General features: G+C 42.0%; 1 long non-coding RNA gene across 1 annotated transcript in view; it reads right to left on the bottom strand.

The window, feature by feature from the left end:
• Positions 1-7,046: 7,046 nt before the first annotated feature.
• The window catches only part of LOC122428112, a 30,681-nt gene continuing 24,843 nt past the window's right edge, over positions 7,047-12,884 (bottom strand). The window contains exons 2-3 of the long non-coding RNA XR_006265641.1: positions 8,042-8,045; positions 7,047-7,083 (exon numbers count right to left, since the gene is read on the bottom strand). This is a non-coding gene — a long non-coding RNA (uncharacterized LOC122428112). The remainder of the gene's footprint in view (positions 7,084-8,041; positions 8,046-12,884) is intronic.

The raw sequence follows: 12,884 nt of genomic DNA, 5'->3' as shown, positions 1-12,884 counted from the left end.
AGCCGTGTGACCAGGCAGCCAGACCAGGAAGGCCCTGAGCCTCTGGGTGAAAGGGACAGGGGGTCGTCCCTATGTTTCAGTTGGAAGAACTGAGGCTTCCGGGGCTTAAGAGATTTGTATAAAGCCACAGTAAATTAATGTGGAAGATAGCCCAAGATTCCTGACTCTTCACATAGCAATTTTTAAAAATGGACAATTGAAATAGTATAATACACACATCCCTGGGGCAGGAAATGGCAACCCACCCCAGTATCCTTGCCAGGGAAATCCCGTGAACAGAGGAGCCCAGTGGGCTACAGTCCATGGGGTTGCAAAAGAACTGGACACAACTTACCAACTAAACAACAACACACACACACTTGTTTTGGTCACAAAAATAAAGTATGCTTATTGGATAAACCTAGAAACACATGCACAAAAATACAAAGGGAAAATACAAAGCTTACCTGTAATTCCACCACCTAGAGATAAGCATTTTTACCATTGCGTATTATCACCGTCTGGGCTTCCCTCGTAGCTCAGTAGCTAAAGAATCCGCCTGTAATGCAGGAGACCCCAGTTTGATTCCTGGGTCGGGAAGATCCCCTGGAGAAGGAATAGGCTACCCACTCCAGGATCCTTGGGCTTCCCTGGTGGCTCAGATGGTAAAGAATCCACCTGCAGTGAAGGAGACCTGGGTTCGATTCCTGGATTGGGAAGATTCCCTGGAGGAAGACATGGCAACCCACTCCAGTATTCTTCCCTGGAGAATCCCCATGGACCAACGAGCCTGGTGGGCTACAGTCCACGGGGTCACAAGAGTCAGATACGACTAAGCACAGCACAGCATGTTATGACTGTCTACTTTTTCCCTCTGGTGATACACAAAAATAGACATGGGGATCAGGTACTTACTGTTTTGTAGATCACTTGTTTCTTTTTTTTTTTTTGCCTTTTCATACTGTTCATGGGGTTCTCAAGGCAAGAATACTGAAGTGATTTGCCATTCCCTTCTCCAGTGGACCACACCTTGTCAGAACTCTCCACTATGGCCCATCCCTCTTGGGTGGCTCTACACAGCATGGCTCAGAGTTTCATTGAGTGTAGATGACACCACACTTATGGCAGAAAGTGAAGAAGAACTAAAGAGCCTCTTGAAAGTGAAAGAGGAGAGTGAAAAAGTTGACTTAAAATTCAACATTCAGAAAAGTAAGATCATGGCATCTGGTGACATCACTTCATGGCAAATAGATGGGGCAACAATGGAAACAGTGACAGACTTTATTTATTTGGGCTCCAAAATCACTGCAGATGGTGACTGCAACCTTGAAATTAAAAGACGCTTACTCCTTGGAAGAAAAGTTATGACCAACCTAGACAGCATATTAAAAAGCAGAGGCATTACTTTGCCAACAAAGGTCCGTCTAGTCAAGGCCATGGTTTTTCCAGTAGTCATGTATGGATGTGAGAGTTGGACTATAAAGAAAGCTGAGCACTGAAGAATTGATGCTTTTGAACTGTGGTGTTGGAGAAGACTCTTGAGAGTGCCTTGGACAGCAAGGAGATCCAACCAGTCCATCCTAAAGGAGATCAGTCCTGAATATTCATTGGAAGGACTGATGTTGAAGCTGAAACTCCAATACTTTGACCACCTGATGGGAAGAACTGGTACATTTGCAAAGACCCTGACACTGGGAAAGATTGAAGGCGGGAAGAGAAGGGGAAGACAAGATGAGATGGTTGGATGGCATCCCCGACTCAATGGGCATGAGTTTAAGTAAACTCTGGGAGTTGGTGATAAACAGGGAAGCCTGGCAGCTTGCTATCCATGGGGTCGCAAAGAGTCAGACACGGCTGAGTGACTGAACTGAACTGAACTGTTTCATTTAGCAACATGTCACGGATGATTTTCCATAGTAATATATAGTCCAAAGAATTTTCTTTTTTTTTCTAGCTCATAGACTGGTCAGGAAGTCAGGTCAAGGATGAGATCCTCTGAAAATCAATCAGGACAGAACAATGAGACTGTCTTAGTGTCTGGGGCTGCAGCTGGACACTGGAGCCCACAGGGCTGGCTCCTTGAGGGCCAGATTGGCCCCCTGCTCACCATGTAGTCTTGGGTAATATATTTGCCCTCTCGGGACCTCAGAACACCAGAATCACAAACAGGTTTTATGAGCAAGTCTCTTCAGGTTGGAAATGACAAACTGATTCAAGGGATTAGATCTGATAGACAGAGTGCCTACAGAACGATGGATGGAGATTCATGACATTGTACAGGAGGCAGGGATCAAGACTGTCCCCAAGAAAAAGAAATGCAAAAAGGCAAAATGGTTGTCTGAGGAGGCCTTACAAATAGCTGAGAAAAGAAGAGAAGCTAAAGGCAAAGGAGAAAGGCAAAGGAGAAGAGGAAAGATACACCCATTTGAATGCAGAGTTCCAAAGAATAGCAAGGAAAGATAAGAAAGCCTTCCTCAGTGATCAATGCAAAGAAATAGAGGAAAACAACAGAATGGGAAAGACTAGAGACCTCTTCAAGAAAATCAGAGATACCAAGGGAACATTTCATGCAAAGATGGACACAGTAAAGGACAGAAATGGTATGGACCTAACAGAAGCAGAAGATATTAAGAAGAGGTGGCAAGAATCCACAGAAGAACTATGCCAGAATCCACAGAAGAACTATACAAAAAGATCTTCATGACCCAGATAACCACGATGGTGTGATCATTCACCTAGAGACAGACATCCTGGCGTGTGAAGTCAAGTGGGCCTTAGGAAGCATCCCTACGAATAAAGCTAATGGAGGTGATGGGATTCCAGTTGAGCTATTTCAAATCCTAAAAGATGATGCTGTGAAAGTGCCGCACTCAATATGCCAGCAAATTTTGAAAACTCAGCAGCGGCCACAGGACTGGAAAAGGTCAGTTTTCAATTCAATCCCGAAGAAAGGCAATGCCAAAGAATGTTCAAACTGCTGCACAATTGCACTCATCTCACATACTAGCAAAGAAATGCTCAGAATCCTCAAGCCAGGCTTCAACAGTACGTGAACCATGGACTTCCAGATGTTCAAGCTGGACTTAGAAAAGGCAGAGGAATCAGAGATCAAATTGCCAACATCCATTGGATCACAGAAAAAGTTAGAGAGTTTCAGAAAAACATTTGCTTTATTGACTACCCCAAAGCCTTTGACTGTGTGGATCACAGCAAACTGTGGAAAATTCTTAAAGAGATGGGAATAACAGACCATCTTACCTGTCCCTTGAGAAATCTGTATGCAGTTCAAGAAGTAACAGTTAGAACTGTACATGGAACAACAGACTGGTTCCAAATTAAGATAGGAGTACATTAAGGCTGTATTTTGTCACCCTGCTTATTTAACTTAAATGCAGAGTACATCATGTGAAATGCCGGGCTGGATAAAGCACAAGATGGAATTAAGATTGCTGGGAGAAATATCAATAACCTCAGATACGGAGATGACACCACCTTTATGGCAGAAAGCAAAGAAGAATTAAAAAGCCTCTTGATGAAAGTGAGAGAAGAGAGTGAAAAAGTTGGCTTAAAACTCAACATTCAGAAAACTAAAAGATCATGGCATCTGGTGCCATCACTTCATGGCAAATAGATGGGGAAACAATGGAAACAGTGACAGACTTTATTTATTTGGGCTCCAAAATCACTGCAGATGGTGACTGCAACCTTGAAATTAAAAGATGCTTGGTTTTTGGAAGAAAAGCTATGACCAACCTAGACAGCATATTAAAAAGCAGAGACATTACTTTGCCAACAGAGGTCCATCTAGTCAAAGCTATGGCTTTTCCAGTAGTCATGTATGGATGTGAGAGTTGGACTATAAAGAAAGCTGAGTGCCAAAGAATTGATGCTTTTGAACTGTGGTGTTGGCAAAGACTCTTGAGAGTGCCTTGGACAGCAAGGAGATCCAACCAGTCCATCCTAAAGGAAATCAGTCCTGAATATTCATTGGAAGGACTGATGCTGAAGTTGCAATACTTTGGCCACCTGATGGGAAGAACTAACTCATTTGCAAAGACCCTGATGCTGGGAAAGATTGAAGGCAGGAGCAGAAGGGGATGACAGAGGATGAGATGGCTGGATGGTATCACTAACTCAATGGCCATGAGTTTGAGTAAGCTCTGGGAGTTAGTGATGGACAGGGAAGCCTGGTATGCTGCAGTCTGTGGGATTGCAATGAGTCGGACACAGCTGAGTGAATGAACTGAACTGAACTCTTCAGGCTAGCTGCCATCACTGTGAAATGGTAAAAAGAGAGGCTGAGAAAAATCAAGTGACTCTGACCATCATTATCCTTCAGGTCAGATAGCTCCTTTAAGTCTCAATTTCTTTATCTGAAAAATGAGAATCATGTTTATCCACTCTGCCTGCCAGGACTCTGGTGAGAATGTAGGCAGATGAACAGTTGCGATGCCCAAGAACAATGACTGTTTGGACAGTATTTGAACCCACCCATCTCACTTGTCATAGACTAACCCTGTGAAGCAGGTTCTACTTTTGTGCCCTGTTTTTCTAGGTGAGGAAGCTGACTTGGAGAGGTAAGATCACTTGTTCAAGGTTACAGGAAGTGGCAAAGTTGGATTCAAGCCCAGGTCTCCCAGTTACCAACACCATGGGTCTTTACACTGCACCATTCTGATGTGTGGCACAGGCCTGAGCAGGAGGAGGACCAGAAGGGCTCTGGGAAACTGGCTCATTGCATCCTTGGGTCTGCTGTTTTTCCCAGGCACCGCCATCTGTGGGGAGTGGCTGCCCTCTGGTGTTCTCAATGTGACTTGTCCCGACAAAGACGAAAATTGGCAACTTGCCTGTCTCAGAAGTGGAGTTGGGATGAGCTTGGAACTTGTCCTTTCAGAGTTTGGGGGTTCAGGGAAAGTTAGTGCACACTCAATCTCACTGGATGTGAGGCTGTTCCACTGAGGGCGCTGGGTAGAAGCTTCGTTGATTTCTGCCTGCATCTGCCTCTCATCTGGTGTCATTTTACAGCTAAGTGGCCACATTCTGTTTCTGACTTGAGTGCTTGTTAGGAGGGTGTTGCATTCTTCTTCTTCTTCTTTAAACTCTGCATTAGTGTTTCATAGGCACTTCTGTATCTACACACACTAGAAAAAAATAGAATTGTTGCCATCCTTGTGGGGCAGTTTTTATTCTGGGTCGATGAAAGTTTTGTCATTGGACTGGCATCAGATTGCAAAGTGGTGGGGGCCACACCCAAGGACGTGTGCTTGAAAGGGCTTTCTCACATGTTAGCTCATTGTATAGTCACCGTAACCTTATGAAGAAGTTTTTTATGATCGTTTTACATATGAAGAGATAGGCTCAGGATCCGCTTGGACTTGTTTGAAGCCTAAGAACTTTGCGAGATGCCACACTGCCTCCCTGTGGCAGCCTTGTGGGCTAATCAGCATGTCCAGTTGCCTGCCAAATGCAATCATGTGCTTCTTTGTGACTGAAGGTGCCTGATGCAACGACTATGCTTCACCTTGGAAGGAGTATTCCATAACATCCTATTACTATAGCTACTCGGTTTTCCAAAGCTTTGCCTTCTATAGGCCATTGACTTTGGCCAATTACAGGTGATATTTTTTTTTTTCCACTGGTAAATTCTATCATTTAATGGAGAATATTTACCAATTTTTCACAAAATCTCTCAAAAAATAAGAGAGTATGGAACACTTTCGATCTCATTCTATGAGGCCAATATTACTCTTATACCAGAGCCACACAGAAGACATCACAAAAACAGAAAACCTTAGGACAATATCCTTGATGAATATAAATATAAAAAAACCTTAACAGAATACTACCAAATTATATTCGGCTACATTTAAAAAGGCTTATACAACATGGCCAAGTGAAGTTTATCCCAGGGATGGAAAGTGGGTTTAACACCCTGAAATTTATGTAATACACAACATTAGCAGAATAATGGACAAATACTACATAATCATCTAAGTAGAAACAGGGGAGAAAAAAGCACATTTCAAAACCTTATACTTTTTCATGATAAAATCACTCAAAAAAAAAAAATCACTCAAAAAGCCAGAAATAGACAGGGACTTCCTTAATCAGACAAGGGCTAGATACAAAAACATCCCCACAGTTAACATCATACTTTATGTAAAAAACTGAATACCTTACAGATGATCATTTAAGTAACTACATGCCAAGGACTAGTAGTAGGATCCCCTTTTCCAATATCAGTGAGGTCATTACTACTTTTGCATCCAAACAGATTGGAAAACAAATTCCAGAACTATTTGCAGCATTAAAGACTTTCAGAGTTTAGTTAGGAAGATAGAAGCAATTCTGGGAATAAAGGCTTTAATACAGAATTAGGGGCTTACCCAACTGTGGAAAGAGCCAGTCGAGCTGGGGGAGTGGAAATCAAGGAAACAATTGCTGAAGGTCAGAGAAGCTGACACCTCAGATCTCTTCTTCAAGCAGTGAATTGCATGGTTCTCAAAAGCTTGCCTAGAAACCTCTGCCAGTCTCAGAAACCTCAGGGAAGCTCCAGTCCTCTCAGTCTGCGGTGACAAAGGGGGCAGTTCTCAAGAGTTTATGTGAAGCTTTTGTGACACTCTTTTCTAGTCATGTGTTTGGCTGCAATCACTAGAGAATAATGGTTTCCACTTGGCCTGTACCTTCCAACTCTTGTGTGAATTCTCTTATTTGGCAAATTCTAACCTGGAACCATATAGGAAGGGGGATTCCAGGAAATGTAGTTCCCAGTCATAGAGTGGTGTGGCTGCAACTGAATAGAGACATGCACTCACGGCAAAGACAGAGGCACATATTCACTCTTTTGCCTCTGGGCTGAGTTAATTGGCTCTGCTTTTCTCTGACTTAGTGTATAGTCTGCAAGAATTTTGCTGAGTATCATGATGTTCACTATAGTGCTGTTGCTGTTGTTGTTGTTTAGTCTCTAAATCGTGTCCAATTCCTTTGTGACCCCACGGAATGTAGCCCACCAGGCTCCTCTGTCCATGGGATTTCCCTGGCAGGAATACTGGAGTGGGTTGCCACTTCCTTCTCCAGGGGATCTTCCTGACCCAGGGATCAAACCTGAGTCTCCTACATTTGCAGGCGAATTCTCTACCACTGAGCCCCAGGGAAGCCCTGTTCACTATATTAGTGGCCTTCATAGACCCATGAGCAGAAAATGTCAAGAATTCTAGATATCCTCTAGATTGAAGATAAACTTAATGAAAGTTCAGGGGTCTGCTACTTGGTGAAGTTTTTTAGGGACCCTCTTGTCTTAGAGCAGGAGTTGGCTAATTTTATCTTTAAAGGGATAGTTAATAAATATTTTAGCCCTTTAAGGTACCTATCGCCATACTCAGCTTTGCCACTGTAGTGGGAAGTCAGCCATAGACAACAGGAAAACAAATGGATGTGGCTGTGTTCCAGTAGAACTTTATTTACAAAACTAGGAGGGGGATCGTATTTGGCCTTGGACAGTTTTGGCCAACGCCTTTCTTAGAGGAGACATTCCTTGTAAGGGAAAGGACAAATTGTTGCTCCTCATACCTCTCACCGCTGAGAAAGGGGCACAACCCTTGGTTGTATTTTGATGGTATTAATAGCATTTATCACACTTGGGAATATTGCTTTGACCTTTATCAGGTGACTCGGAAGACTTCCAGTTTTGACTCCTGCTTGTGCTCAGTCATGCCTGACTCTTTGCAACCCTATGGACTGTAGCCCACTAGGCTCCTCTGTCCATGGGATTTTCCAGGCAAGAATACTCAAGTGGGTTGCCATTTCCTTCTCCACTGGTTTGACTAGGATCATGGAAAAGAGGGTTTGGCAGCTGATCTAGGCTGTGATGCCAGCCGGTCTGGTGTGTTAGCCATTTGACCAGCAGATAAGACAGTGCCCAAAGTGTCAATGGTGAGGGCCCTGTGCAGACTGCTAAATTCCAATGGACAATCTTGTACAAATTCCTAGGTTTTAAAGCAGGGCTATGACTTCTGTGGTGGAGAGACACTCTCAATTTGAAAAATATTTCCTGGCCTGCTACTGGGCTCTGGTAGAGACAATGTTTAACCACAGGACACCAAGAAACAGTGTGATTGTAGCTGCCTATCATGAACTGATTTTACTGGATCATTACATATCCATTGAGTCATAAGACTGAGTGGGCACAGCAAGTCCGATGAAAATAATCATTTAGGAGTCATGAATAAATTACAAAGACAGATGTCCCAGACTCTCATGTCACCCACCAATGCAGCTTATTCTATGGCATCGTGAAGGGGTCCCTATGACCAACTGATGGCAGATGAAAAGATTTGGGCTGGTTCACTGATGGTTCAGTGTGATTTGCTGGTGCATGGTAGAAAAGGACTGCTCCTGATTACAAACCCTTTCAGGGATGGTCCTGAAAGACAAGAGTGAAGGCAAATGCTCTTGGTGGATAGAGCTGAAAGTGGTACACTTGGCCATGGATTTCCTATAGACGGAGATGTAGCCCAAGATATCTTCACATACTAATTTCTGGGCCATGAACAATGACTCGGTCAACTGGTCAATGGCTAACAAGGAATAAGACTGAAAGTTTTGGGGAAGAGTTATGTGGATGTACTTCTGGGGTGAACATAAAGCATGCAGACCTTCGTGTCTTACATGTCTTCCAGACAGCATCCACTTCAGAAGAGACTTAAAAACTGCCATCACCACCATTCCGCCCACATCCCCTCCACCCTTGCCTCGCTCCTTGGCCATCCTAAAATTTGCCAGGTGAGCCCAAAGATGTTGGCCATGGTGGCATGGTTGAAAGTTTTGTGTGGGCTCAACTACATTGACTTCTCAACAAGGTTGACTTAATGCTTGTATTTCTAGCCCCAGAGAGTGATGCAGAGCCCTTGATATGGCATCATTCTCCAGAGAGACCTGCCGCCTACCTGACGGCTGGTTGACCACATTGGATATCTTATATCTTGGAGGAGGCAGTGACTTCCTTTTGCTAAAATCGATGATTTGATAGATTTGCACTCTCTGATTGCATAACCTTCACCAGTACTATTATCTGATGTCTTACTTACATCATGTTCATCTCTTACATACTGCCTCAGGTCAAGGACCCTGTTTTATAGCAAAGGAAAGTAGGTAATAAACTCATCACCACATGATCCATTGGTAAATATAACCCATCACATAGGAGTAGTCGGCCTGATGTAACAGTGAAACAACTGAGTAAAAGTTCAGCTAAGGCATCAGCTTAGGGAAAATACCTTATAGGGTTATAGTGCTGTTTTTTACATGTGGTATATGTGCTGAATCAATGTATTGCTGCATCCTTAACAAGTAAAATATGCAGGTCCATGAACAAAGGGGTAGAAGTTGGACTGGCTCTCTCATTATTAATCCTGGTGACCTGATTATGAAAATCTGTTTTTACCATTTCTGAAAAAAAAAGGGGGGGAGCACTTCCTCCAGGGGACACAGTAAAAATTTCATTGTATTTGAAGTTGTGGTTCCCACTTAGCAGTTTTAGCTCCTCATGCCAGTGGACCAGCAGTAAATAAAGAAGTTACCAAATAAGCAGTGGTAATTGACTTGATTAGCATTAGGGCTTGGAGTTGCTACTACACAATAAAGGTAGAAAGCAATATATCTGGAACTCAGGAGAATCATGGGACATCTCTCGGTGATTCAAGCCCAGTGATAACCATTAACGGTCAGTTGTAGCACCCATGACCTGAAAAAGGCACAGAAACTAAAGACTAACACCCTCTAAGGATGAAGCTCTGGGTCACCCCTCTAGGCAAGCAACCTAGACCAAAGTACTAGTTGAAAGTGAAAGAAATCCAATGAATGATGATGACTATCAACTAGCCTCAGGATCAGCTGCAGCTTTAACTGGGGACTGGATCTTGGTTTGCTAACCTTATGTAAATCATTGTGGGATATCACACCTAGCCATTGTCTTTTGAAAAAACTTGAAATATAATTCATTTACAAGGTTATTTTAGTTTCAGGGGTACCACATAGTATTCAATATTTTTATGTGTTATGAAATGGCCACCACAATAAGTTCATAATGTTCCGTGAGACAATAAGTGTTTCATGGGACAAATCTTGAATAATGAGAGACAGCAGATCAATGTCTCCTCCTTCCTGTTTCAGGGTGTGGTGTTCTTGACAACCTCTGGTAAGGTATTCCACATGACCAAGCAGTTGCCTAGTCTTTCTGGGGAAAGTGTGACTGGTTTTGTAATACACCACCTTGTATATGCTTTCTTTTCTCCCCTGTTTTGTTTCCTCACATTTGCTGCCTGGGATTATACTTCCAAGGAAAGACTGATCAAGTAAACTTTGCCTCACATTCTGATTTGTAAGGGACCCAGGTTAAGACAAGTAGAACTTCAGTCAGAGTTCTCACCCAGAAAGACTGGGTGAGAGTTTTTGTTTTTTCTATTTTAAAGATTTTTTTTTAATGGACCATTTTTTCAAGTCTTCATTGAATTTGTTACAATATTGCTTCTGCTATTTATATTCTGTTTTTTTGGCTGTGAGGCATGTGGGATCTTAGATCCCCAACCAGGGATCGAATCTGCACCCCCTGCATTGGAAAGCAAAGTCTTAACCACTGGACTGTCAGAGAAGTCCCGGTTTTTTGTATTTTAAAGAAGGCTGTTGCAGAAAGCAACAGAAATGGCTTGAGTAACTATGACAAAAATGAGGGAATATTTTCAAGGAATGCAATTCAAAGAAACAGAAGGCTGAACAAGCCATAGAGTGGATGAGACCCAGGGAAGATCTGTTGATCTATGTAGCAGAACTAATGGATGGTATCTGTGGCAGTTTTAAAAGATTCATGCAAATTTTTTTGATGTTTTTTTTTAAATTCTTGTATCATGTGGGCTATACTTAGCAATTTACATCTAATGAGTAAAATATGGCAGAAATAATGGTCTGTGGCTTCTGAATCTAGGCCATAGAAAGCACTGTGACTTTCACCTTGATTTCTCATTGATCACTTGATCTAGGGGAAGCCCGCAGCTGCCATGTATTAAGGACTATCTAGCAGGCCCATGGAGAGGCCCTGGGTGGTGGGGTCCTTCCTGCCAACAGCCTTGTCAGTGGGCCATCCTGGGAGCAATTCCCCAGTCCCAGTCAAGCTTTCATATGACTGCAGCTTTGGCTGACATTTTGACTGCAACCCTGAGAGACCCTGAGCAGGAAGCACCAGCTAAGGACCTCTTGAATTCATGACTTATGTTAACTTCAAGGTTAATGTTTGTCATTTTAAGCCAGTGAGTTTTGGTGTAATTTGTTTTGCAGCAGTAGATAATGAATGCAGTATCTTTAAGATAACTTCAGTGATAATTGATTTTGGTGAATATTATTAGTAACTACTAGTAATAGTAATATTAATAGTAGTAGTAGTATAGTAATAGTAATCTTATTAGTAATATAATATTATTAGTAGTAGTATTATACTAATTATTATACTAATAATATAATTAGTATTATTAGTCCCATCTGCCAAATAGACATAGTAATTGTCCCTCACTCATAGAGTTGTTTACAAGGCTATAAAATGCACAATACAGTGCCTAGAACAGAGTGAGAATTCAGTAGATGTTACTACTACTGTTAGCAGTCATCATTGTTTCAAGATTCAGATTCCTAAGAAAGAGGATCTGGTTGACTTAGCTTGGCTTATGTGCCTTCCTCTTGAGCAATGGTGCACAGAATACTGATTGAAAATCCTACCAGGCCTGTATTTCCTCAAAGAAAATTAAGGTGTTGTTGCCAGACAAGCAAAAGAACATTACCTACAAAGGGTGTGCATACTTTAAGGTTTCTTATACATAAAATTGCTTCCAAATTGCTTCTCCCAAAATGTTGTATCAATATATATATATATATATGCTTCTGCCAACACAAGAGCAGCCTCCTCACTCCACCTTTGCCAACATTGCTATTATCCCAAAGAAAAGAAGAGCCACTTTAATGGGTGAAAAATGATAGCTTGTTGCTTATGTCTATACTTCTTTACTAGTGAATCTGAATATGTTTTCATGTTTTATTGGTCATTTGTATGTCTTGTTTGTTGAATTAAGGAATGCTCATCTAAAAAGTGGGATATAGAGTTATTTCCATTGACTTGGGTGCTTTATTTATGTGCTAATGGTATCTATATTCTAACATATATTACAAATCTTTCTTCAGTATATGCTGTTTATTCTAATTTTGTTTAATGAAGCCTTTTGCTCATGATGTTAAAATTTTAAGTGAAAGTGATCAAGCTTTTCATTTGCTCTATTTCCTGCTATGTGTGGTCTTTGGGGGAAGTCTGATCTTGCTGGCAATCTTGGAAGGCGGGTGATACCTGTAAGTTCAGCTGAGAGATGAACAGTAGTCTTAACTTACACCCGAGAAGGCCAGAAAGCAAAGGAGTGGTCATTATTACCAGCCAGTTTGTTATTGGCTTTTCAGAACAAAAACTTGCATGACTTTCACCTTTTGCTGGATTGTCAGATCTACATGGGAATCCCCAGCTCACACATGAATTGTCGTCCGTTTAAGGGGACAGTATCTCAGAGGAGAGAGACAAAGCTGTGCTATCACAACAGAGGGTCCTCTTGAGGTGGAGTCCGTGAGTGATAAATTGAAACAAAGGTACAGTAAGAACTCTAAGGGTGCTACAACTAAACTTCAACAAAGATTTTCCCGCACTGCAAGACATAATTTCTAAATTTAAAAATTTGTCAGGAATCCCCTGGCAGTCCAGTGGTTAGGACTCAGTGTTTTCACTGTGGTGGCCTGGATTCAATCACGAATTGGGGAACAAAGATTCCACAAGCCGTGCAGCGCGGCAAAAAAAAAAAAAAAAAAAAAAAAAAAAAAAAAAA

This window comes from Cervus canadensis, chromosome 2, assembly GCF_019320065.1.
Source record: "Cervus canadensis isolate Bull #8, Minnesota chromosome 2, ASM1932006v1, whole genome shotgun sequence".
Taxonomy (NCBI): Eukaryota; Metazoa; Chordata; class Mammalia; order Artiodactyla; family Cervidae; genus Cervus; species Cervus canadensis.
This window is presented reverse-complemented; position numbering and strand designations above follow the sequence as displayed.